The sequence below is a fragment of the Etheostoma spectabile genome, unplaced genomic scaffold (genome assembly GCF_008692095.1).
Source record: "Etheostoma spectabile isolate EspeVRDwgs_2016 unplaced genomic scaffold, UIUC_Espe_1.0 scaffold00004987, whole genome shotgun sequence".
Lineage (NCBI taxonomy): Eukaryota > Metazoa > Chordata > Actinopteri > Perciformes > Percidae > Etheostoma > Etheostoma spectabile.
The window spans coordinates 2,195-12,709 of NW_022603217.1; the positions used below are offsets into that span (position 1 = coordinate 2,195).

The 10,515-nt window shown below is 48.7% G+C and overlaps 1 long non-coding RNA gene across 1 annotated transcript; it reads right to left on the reverse strand.

Moving 5' to 3' along the window:
- Positions 1–4,044: 4,044 nt before the first annotated feature.
- On the reverse strand, positions 4,045–5,784 carry LOC116677377 (uncharacterized). The gene is made up of 3 exons (XR_004328975.1): positions 5,618–5,784; positions 4,455–4,597; positions 4,045–4,056 (listed from the first exon to the last, which is right to left on the reverse strand). It is a non-coding gene; the product is annotated as an uncharacterized LOC116677377 (long non-coding RNA).
- Positions 5,785–10,515: the final 4,731 nt, after the last annotated feature.

The following is a 10,515-nucleotide window of genomic DNA, read 5'->3' on the forward strand; positions in this document are numbered from 1 at the left end:
GCCGGGCCGACATCGTCTCAATCTGCCACCTTTCTCCCCAAGAAGAAAAGAAGAACGTTAAATTCATCGACAAATAGGAGAGAATTTAATGATGTAGTCCAAACGCATTTATTTAAAAGTACTTTACCAGTTATTACAATTGCAGGGGCCCACTTCATATTTATTCAATGCAAAAGAGACCCGGGTTGCAGGTGTGGAACTCTTTAATGCTAGAAAGTGTCATTTTGCGCTCCAATCAGCTTCAAACTTAACCAGATGACTAACGCTAAATCAGGCGAGGAGTACCACCCATGTGTAGAGTGAAGAAACGGATGACGGACTCCACCATAGTGGAAAAGATCAAGGTTTTTTCAACCATTTAACAAGGAAAATGAAAAGGTGCGAATGAACTGAAAATGACTCACTTTTGGTTCTCTGGGTCTGTCTGAAGGAGCCCCTCTTCTCCTCCTCCTCCTCCTCCTCCTCCTCCTCCTGTTCCCCTAGTACGGCGTCGGCGTCTTTTTCCCTCCTCCTGCTCCTCCTCCTCTCCTAAAAACAGGTGAAACACAGAGCAAGTTACACAATGTAACTTGTGTGTGTGTGTGTGTGTGTGGTGTGGTGCGCGCGCGCGTGCGTGCTTAGACTTGGACTTCTTTGTATTGAAATTTCCAGCAGCACTTTTAGCAAGAGAAAAAGAAATGAAAAAAAATAGAAAAAAAGACAGTATAAAGACAACAAAATAACAATAATAACAAATATAAGAACATTTGTCAAATAAACAAAGAAAAGACCATCAAACTATCATTAAGTGTCAGTGTTGAGTCCAGTACTGAAGTGATAAAGTGACCAGGTGTGAATTGAAGTCCAGGTGTGCATGTATGTATGTCTGTGTGTGTACTGTGTGTATGTCTACTGTGTGTATGTATGTGTACTGTGTGTGTATGTGTACTGTGTGTGTGTATCTATGTATGTGTACTGTATGTTTGCATGTATGTATGTATGTATGTATGTATGTATGTATTTATTGTGTGTGTGTGTGTGTGGTGTGTATGTATGTCTGTGTGTGTACTGGGGTATGTCTACTGTGTGTATGTATGTGTACTGTGTGTGTGTATGGTACTGTGTGTGTGTATGTGTGTATCTATGTATGTGTACTGTATGTTTGCATGTATGTATGGATGTATGTATGCATGCATGCATGCATGTATGGGTGTGTGTGGTGTGTGTTGGTGTGTGTGGGTGTGGTGTGTGTGTGTGTGTCTGTCTCTCACTCACTCACACACACTCCCTCCCTAGGCCCAGTAACTGGCTCTGGGTCTGACCTTTGACCTCCATGGCTACAGGCCTCCACTCTAAGCCCCAATAACCAGGACTGAGGCTGGGATACACCCTCCAGCACCACATGCTCCCTGCTGAGGCCCAGTAACTGGCTCTGAGTCTGACCTCTGACCTCAGGGCTCTCAGCCTGCTCCATAAGGCCCAAAAAGATGCAAATGGGTGCAAACGGCTAAAACAACCTCGCCTGGCCCTAACCGTAACCCGCACAGACTTGTGCTCGGCACCACTGGAAAGCCAGTAAGTGCTTTTGGGGGGGTGCGTCTAACTGCCTCGCCTGGCACCTTCACGTCAAAAGTTACAGGCCAGAGAAAAAGTGCCCCGGGGTGCACTTCTGCTTCAACCCTTATCCTAACCCTAACCCTGACCCTAACCCCTGACCCTAACCCCTGACCCCCTACCCCCTGACCCTAACCCCCCTGACCCTAACCCCGACCCTAACCCCCTGACCCTAACCCTGACCCTAACCCCCTGACCCTAACCCCTGACCCTAACCCCGACCCTAACCCCGACCCTAACCCCCTGACCCTAACCCCTGACCCTAACCCTCCGACCCAAACCCCTGACCCTAACCCTGACCCTAACCCCTGACCCTACCCCTAACCCTAACCCTAACCCCCTGACCCAACCCCCTAACCCTAACCCCGACCTAACCCTCCGACCCTAACCCTGACCCTAACCCCTGACCCTAACCCCTAACCTAACCCCCTGACCCTAACCCCTGACCCTAACCCCTGACCCTAACCCCTGACCCTAACCCTGACCCTAACCCCTGACCTAACCCCCCTGACCCTAACCCCTAACCCCTCCTCCTGCTCCTCCTCCTCCTCTAACAACAGGTGTGAAACACATCAGGGAGAGAAAACACAGAGCAGAGAGTAGAACGAGACGTTTGAAACTGTCGTCTGAGCTCCAGTTAGCCTAAAAATCCAGAGGAATGTCAGACCCAATAAAGCTATGAATTAGTCTAAAGATGCAGAAATACACCTATGCCATGATCCATTAGATAACACCTTACCCTGTCTGTGGGACAGCTTGTAGAGTACGTCCAGCTCCAGAGGGGCACCGCAGCACATGGTCCTGGAAGAGCTTTTGCAGAGCAGACAGGTCCACTTTAAAAAGAAGAAAAAAAAAAAAAAAAAAAAACCTCTGTCGGGTCAAAGTCATAGGGTCAAAGCGTCAAGTCCCGGACATGCACAGGTAAGAGAGCGCCCTGCTGGTAAGGGAAGCTTGGAGTCTGGGTGGCTCAAGCCGCAAGTGACCAGCACTGCACTGCCTGATGTTTGAAAGGATGGTTGCAATGGATGGGCGTACATCTGTAGGAAGGTTGTCCTGCCCGTCTTCGACAGCACGCTCGCAATGGCCTGGCCCACGTCCTACTCTCGGTGGGACGCAGGGTTGGTGGTGGGTTGCTTCTGGACAGTGGGGGGGTCATGTCCTTCTCTGGCAGGTGGTTGAAGGGTCGGAAAAACTCTCAGTTACCTCATTTAGCAGTTCGGCCGCAAGTGTGCCATACAAGCTTGGATTTTTCAGGCTGAAGTCCGGCTCTGTCAGGCTGCTGGGGACGGCGTAGAGCGTCAGGACGTAGCCGCCTTCAACGTTTGATATTTTGTGGCCCAGGCAATTTCTAAGTGCCGCCACGCTTCTGGGCTGCAGCGTGGCAACCACACGGGACAGGTTCAAATAGATCTCTGCAACCATGCCCTCGTGTGACGCAACTGGATCATGACGCCGTCGACATCAAACGTCTTATACCGGACGCAGTGGGGATGGCGAGGCTGGTGCAGGGTGCGGTCCAGTGAAAGTCGGCATGAAGGAATTGGCCAAAGTCTCTGTGATTGCCGACCTCCTCAGGAGAGCTTTGGTGTTGTCTGAGGCCACGGGGGTGAAGTCTGCGTCCGGTGCGGGGCAGAGAATTGGCGAGGCGCCGGGCCGACATCGTCCAATCTGCCACCTTTCTCCCCAAGAAGAAAAGAAGAACGTTAAATTCATCGACAAATAGGAGAGAATTTAATGATGTAGTCCAAACGCATTTATTTAAAAGTACTTTACCAGTTTATTACAATTGCAGGAGGCCCACCTTCATATTTATTTCAATGCAAAGAGACCCGGGTGCAGGTGTGGAACTCTTAATGCTAGGAAAGTGTCATTTTGCGCTCCAATCAGCTTCAAACTTAACCAGATGACTAACGCTAAATCAGGCGAGTACCACCATGTGTAGAGTGAAGAAACGGATGACGGACTCCACCATAGTTGGAAAAGATCAGGTTTTTTTACCATTTAACAAGGAAAATGAAAAGGTGCGAAAGAACTGAAAATGACTCACTTTGGTTCTCTGGGTCTGTCTGAAGGAGCCCCTCTTCCTCTCTCTCCTCTCCTTCCTCCTCTCCTCCTCCTCCTGTTCCTAGTACGGCGTCGGCGTCTTTTTCCCCTCCTCCTGCTCCTCCTCCTCTCTAAAACAGGTGAAAACACATCAGGGAGAAACACAGAGCAGAGAGTAGAACGAGACGTTGAAACTGTCGCCTGAGCTCCAGTTAGCCTAAAAATCCAGAGGAATTTCAGACACATTTAAGCCAAGAATTAGTTCTGATGATGCAGAAATACACCGATGCCCATGGATCAATTGGATAAAACACCCGTACGTCTGTGGGACAGCTTGTAGAGTACGTCCAGCTCAGTTCTGGGCCCAGTCTGGGCCTGTGGCTTGGAGCTCCTCGCCCTCCATCCTCTCTGACCTGCTCTCTGCACATGGAAACAAACAGCACAACAGAACGTTGTTGTTGTTGTTGTGTTTTTGATCTATGGATTGACTGGCTCACATCAAATTAGGCCAAGTTAAATTGATACATCTCAGTACATCATTTAATTCAGATGACGTACAGACCAAGCAGGTGCTTCTCATCTTGCGTTAGTGTGTTAAATGACATGCAAACGACCCACACACGACTTCTTAAACAATTGACTACTTCAATTTCGAGCCATGTGTTGACCGCCACCCTAACAGACCAAAAAACGTCATGAAAACGCACAGGGACTTGCAAAAGCACTCGATTTCTGAATTGACTGAAATAACGTCGACACAAAACTATAAATTCAGTACCTGCGGGTTAAAAGAAAGAAGGGATTTGGGTTGTCCTCACCTCGAAGATCGAGATCTCCTCTGTGAAACGCAGCTGCTGCTGCCTCATGTGGCTCTCCTCCCTCTGACTTCCTGTGGCTCACACTGATTGCACCTCTTGGGCCAGCTGCGTGACCACTCCCACGTGCAGCCAGGATAAAGGTGCTGCAGGGGGCAAAGAAAGAATGTTGAGGGCTGGCACCCTTAAAAACATGAATTAAAAATAGAAAATAAAAATTGTATTTCTTTGAAATTGTAACAATAAATGAAGTGCATTGAGACAACTCTGACTGCTTTACCAGTTCATTAAATTGCATTATTCAGGAGGCCCACCTTCATATTATTTATATTCATTGCCAGGCTGGCTTCGCAATGACAGATGTGCAGGAGACGTTGCCAGGCAGTTTCCTAAACCCACCGGGCTATAACAGCAATGCCCCGGGAGCATTTAATCAGTACTTCCACTTTTACCAGAGTATTCTTTAACACAAGTATCTGTACTTCTACTTAAGTACGGAAAGGGTTAGGGTTACAAGTACAGATACTTGTGTTAAAGAATACTCTGGTAAAAGTGGAAGTACTGATTAAAATTCTTTACTCAAGTAAAAGTAACAAAGTACAGGCTTGGAAATTTACTTAAAGTATAAAAGTAAAAGTAGCCTTGCGAAAGCTACTGGAGCACAAAAATGTTACTAGAGAGACACTGAGGAACTTCAGTGGACATGGAGGACACGTCTTTATATGGCAAAGGCTACATTTTAATGGATTTCTGCCAAACAGGCCTAAAACATAACATATATGATTATTATGACAGAAACTGGGACTCCAGGTTAATAAGATTCTGACTCTAGTAAGATATGAATTCAGTGCGTCTCTCTCTCTGTGTGTGTGCGTGTCCTCTCTCTGTGTGTGTGCGTGTCCCTCTCTCTGTGTGTGTGTGTCCCTCTCTCTGGTGTGTGTGCGTGTCTGTAGTCAGAACATAGCCTCAGACCGATACTTCTAACACACGCTTTTAGCTGGTCTACAACACAGACCACAGCGATGCAACGTACATGGATTCATTGTAGGCTACTCGCGTTTCCAGGTGCTCGCAGCAGCCACTCTGCCCACACGAGCACACCTTGCCACGGCTAGAGCACGCAACAACTGCCCACAAAGTCGTTTCTGCAAACACACTTGACTCACCCCTCTCTGTCTTCTTTTGCCTTTGACTGTCACTCCTTTCCAACAACGCACTGGGCGGATATATTCCTCCGTTAGCTACAACTCCACCGGCGCCGCTGACGGAAGATAAACAACTGTGTCAACTTCCTGTCATGAAATTGACATGTGACTTCCTTTGGATATCAAATTAAAGCATCAAAACGGAAGTTGCTGTCTCTTTTGTTGTAATGTCTTGGAAAACAGATCACTTTTTAAATTGTCTTCTTTTAAAATAACTTGTTTTGTGTGTGTGTGTGTGTGTGTGTGTGTGTGGGTGTGTGTGTGTGTGTGTGTGTGTGTGTGTGTGTGTGTGTGTGTGTGGGTGTGTGGTGTGTTGTGTGTGTGTGTGTGTCTCTCACTCACTCACACACACTCCCTCCCTAGGCCCAGTAACTGGCTCTGGGTCTGACCTTTGACCTCCATGGCTACAGGCCTCCACTCTAAGCCCCAAAACAGGAACTGAGGCTGGGATAACACCCTCCAGCACCCACATGCTCCCTGCTGAGGCCCAGCAACTGGCTCTGAGTCTGACCTCTGACCTCCAGGGCTCTCAGCCTGCTCCATAAGGCCCAAAAAGATGCAAATGGGTGCAAACTGGCTAAAACAACCCTCGCCTGGCCCTAACCGTAACCGCACAGACTTGTGCTCGGCACCACTGGAAAGCCAGTAAGTGCTTTGGGGGGGTGCGTTCTAACTGCCTCGCCTTGGCACCTTCACGTCAAAAGTTACAGGCCAGAGAAAAAGTGCCCCGGGGTGCACTTCTGCTTCAAACCCTCTATCCTGCAGGCCCTTGCTACGAGCAGTACACATATGTACACGTCCTTTGCTACAGAGAGCAGCTCTGATGTTGCCGTCCCTGGTGGCCGCCGGGGACACCGCACCCTCTGACACTTAGAAAAATTGTGTGAAATCTTGCTACAAAGGCTACACATGTGATACTGTGTGTATCCATGAGTCTCTGGCTCTCTGTATCTCTCTGTCTCTGTGTGTGTGTGCGTGCTTGCTTGGGGACTCCTCTGTATTGAAATTGCAGCCGCACTTTTAGCAAAGAGAAAATAAATGAAAAAAATAGAAAAAAGACAGTATAAAGACAAACAAAGTAACAAATAATAACAAATATGAGAACATTTGTCAAATAAACAAAGAAAAGACCATCGACTATCATTAAAGTGTCAGTGTTGAGTCCAGTACTGAAGTGATAAAGGGACCAGGTGTGAATTGAAGTCCAGGTGTGCATGTATGTATGTCTGTGTGTGTACTGTGTGTATGTCTACTGTGTGTATGTATGTGTACTGTGTGTGTGTATGTGTACTGTGTGGTGTGTATGTGTGTATGTGTACTGTGTGTATCTATTATGCGTACTGTATGTTTGCATGTATGTATGTATGTAGCATGTATGTATTGTGTGTGTGTGTGGTGTGGGTGTGTGTGTGTGTGTGTGTGTGTCTCCACTCATCACACACACTCTCCCTAGGCCAGTAACTGGCTCTGGGTCTGACCTTTGACCTCCATGGCTACAGGCCTCCACTCTAAGCCCAATAAACAGGACTGAGGCTGGGTTAACACGCTCCAGCACCCACATGCTCCCTGCTGAGGCCAGCAACTGGCTCTGAGTCTGGCCTCTGACCTCCAGGGCTCTCAGCCTGCTCCATAAGGCCCAAAAGATGCAAATGGGTGCAAATGGCTAAAACAACCCTCGCCTGGCCCTAACCGTAACCCGCACAGACTTGTGCTCGGCACCACTGGAAAGCCAGTAAGTGCTTTTGGGGGGGCGGTCTAACTGCCTCGCTCTGGCACCTTCACGTCAAAAGTTACAGGCCAGAGAAAAAGTGCCCCCGGGGTGCACTTCTGCTTCAACCCTCTATCCTGCAGGCCCTTGCTACGAGCAGTTACACATATGTACACGTCCTTTGCTACAGAGAGCAGCTCTGATGTTGCCGTCCCTCTGGTGGCCGCCGGGGACACCGCACCTCTGACACTTAGAAAAATTGTGTGAAATCTTGCTACAAAGGCTACACATGTGATACTGTGGTATCCATGGAGTCTCTGGCTCTCTGTATCTCTGTCTCTGTTTGTGTGTGTGTGCGTGCGTGCTTAGACTTGGACTCCTCTGTATTGAAATTGCAGCCGCACTTTAGCAAGAGAAAAATAAATGAAAAAATAGAAAAAAGACAGTATAAAAGACAACAAAGTAACAATAATAACAAATATGAGAACATTTGTCAAATAAACAAAGAAAAGACCATCGACTATCATTAAAGTGTCAGTGTTGAGTCCAGTACTGAAGATAAAGGGACCAGGTGTGAATTGAAGTCCAGGTGTGCATGTATGTATGTCTGTGTGTGTACTGTGTGTGTACTGTGTGTATGTATGTGTACTGTGTGTGTTGTATGTGTACTGTGTGTGTGTATGTGTGTGTATGTGTACTGTGTGTATCTATGTATGCGTACTGTATGTTTGCATGTATGTATGTATGTATGCATGTATGTATTGTGTGTGTGTGTGTGTGGGGTGTGTGTGTGTGTGTGGTCTCTCACTCACTCACACACACTCCCTCCCTAGGCCCAGTAACTGGCTCTGGGTCTGGACCTTTGACCTCATGGCTACAGGCCTCCACTCTAAGCACCAATAACCAGGACTGAGGTGGGTTAACACCCTCCAGCACCCACATGCTCCTGCTGAGGCCCAGCATGGCTCTGAGTCTGGCCTTGACCTCCAGGGCTCTCAGCCTGCTCCATAAGGCCCAAAAAGATGCAAATGGGTGCAAACTGGCTAAAACAAAACCCTCGCCTGGCCCTAACCGTAACCCGCACAGACTTGTGCTCGGCACCACTGGAAAGCCAGTAAGTGCTTTTGGGGGGGTGCGTCTAACTGCCTCGCCTCTGGCACCTTCACGTCAAAAGTTACAGGCCAGAGAAAAAGTGCCCCCGGGGTGCACTTCTGCTTCACCCTCTATCCTAACCCTAACCCTAACCCTAACCCTAACCCTAACCCTAACCCTAACCCTAACCCTAACCCTAACCCTACCAGTCCTACCCTACACTACGAGTCCGTCTCTGCCACGCGGATACATAGTCCATCTGTTGAGGTTGTTTATTCATTATTCTTTAAAGTTTTTGTGTTTTTTTTTTTTTTTTTTTTTTTTTTTCTCTCTCGGATCAATAGGCCAGTGCCAAAAAAATTAAAATCCTTACAGTGTAAACCCTAACCCTAACCCAACCCTAACCCTACCCTAACCCAACCCTAACCCTAACCTAACCCTAACCCTCACCTAACCCTAACCCTAACCCTAACCCGACCCTAACCCCCCTGACCCTAACCCCTGACCCTAACCCTCCGACCCTAACCCCTGACCCTAACCCTGAACCCTAACCCTAACCCTAACCCTAAAAAAACCACCCCCCCCCCCCTGACCCTAACCCCTAACCCTAACCCCTGACAACCCTCCGACCCTAACCCCTGACCCTAACCCCTGACCCTAACCCCTAACCCTAACCCCCTGACCCTAACCCCTGACCCTAACCCTGACCCTAACCCCTGACCCTAACCCTGACCCTAACCCCGACCCTAACCCCCTGACCCTAACCCCTAACCCTCTCCTCTGCTCCTCCTCCTCCTAACAACAGGTGAAACACATCAGGGAGAAAAACAGAGCAGAGAGTAGAACGAGACGTTTGAAACTGTCGTCTGAGCTCCAGTTAGCCTAAAAATCCAGAGGAATGTCAGACCCACATTTAAGCTATGAATTAGTTCTAAAGATGCAGAAATACCACCTATGCCCATTGATCCATTAGATAACACCCTTACCCTGTCTGTGGGACAGCTTGTAGAGTACGTCAGCTCCAGAGGGGCACGGGCGCACATGGTCCTGGAAGAGCTTTTGCAGAGCAGACAGGTCCACTTTAAAAGAAGAAAAAAAAAAAAAAAAAAAAACCTCTGTCGGGTCAAAGTCATAGGGTCAAAGCGTCAAGTCCCGGACATGCACCAGGTAAGAGAGCGCCCTGCTGGTAAGGGAAGCCTTGGAGTCTGGGTGGTCAAGCCGCAAGTGACCAGCACTGCACTGCCCTGATGTTTGAAAGGATGGTTGCAAGGGATGGGCGTACATCTGTAGGAGGTTGTCCTGCCGTCTTCGACAGCACGCTCGCAATGGCCTGGCCCACGTCCATACTCTCGGTGGGACGCAGGGTTGGTGGTGGGTTGCTTCTGGACAGTGGGGCGGGTCATGTCCTTCTCTGGCAGGTGGTTGAAGGGTCGGAAAAACTCTCAGTTACCTCATTTAGCAGTTCGGCCGCAAGTGTGCCATACAAGCTTGGATTTTTCAGGCTGAAGTCCGGCTCTGTCAGGCTGCTGGGGACGGCGTTAGAGCGTCAGGACGTAGCCGCCTTCAACGTTTGATATTTTGTGGCCCAGGCAATTTTAAGTGCCGCCACGCCTTCTGGGCTGCAGCGTGGCAACCACACGGGACAGGTTCTTCAAATAGATCTCTGCAACCATGCCCTCGTGTGACGCAAATGGATCATGACGCCGTCGACATCAAACGTTAATAGGACGCAGTGGGGATTGGCGAGGCTGGTGCAGGGTGCGGTCCAGTGAAAGTCGGCATGAAGGAATTGGCCAAAGTCTCTGTGATTGCCGACTCTCCTCAGGAGAGCTTTGGTTGTTCTGAGGCCACGGGGGTGAAGTCTGCGTCCGGTGCGGGCAGAGAATTGGCGAGGCGCCGGGCCGACATCGTCTCAATCTGCCACCTTTCTCCCCAAGAAGAAAAGAAGAACGTTTAAATTCATCGACAAATAGGAGAGAATTAATGATGTAGTCCAAACGCATTTATTTAAAAGTACTTACCAGTTTATACAATTGCAGGAGGGCCCACTTCATATTTA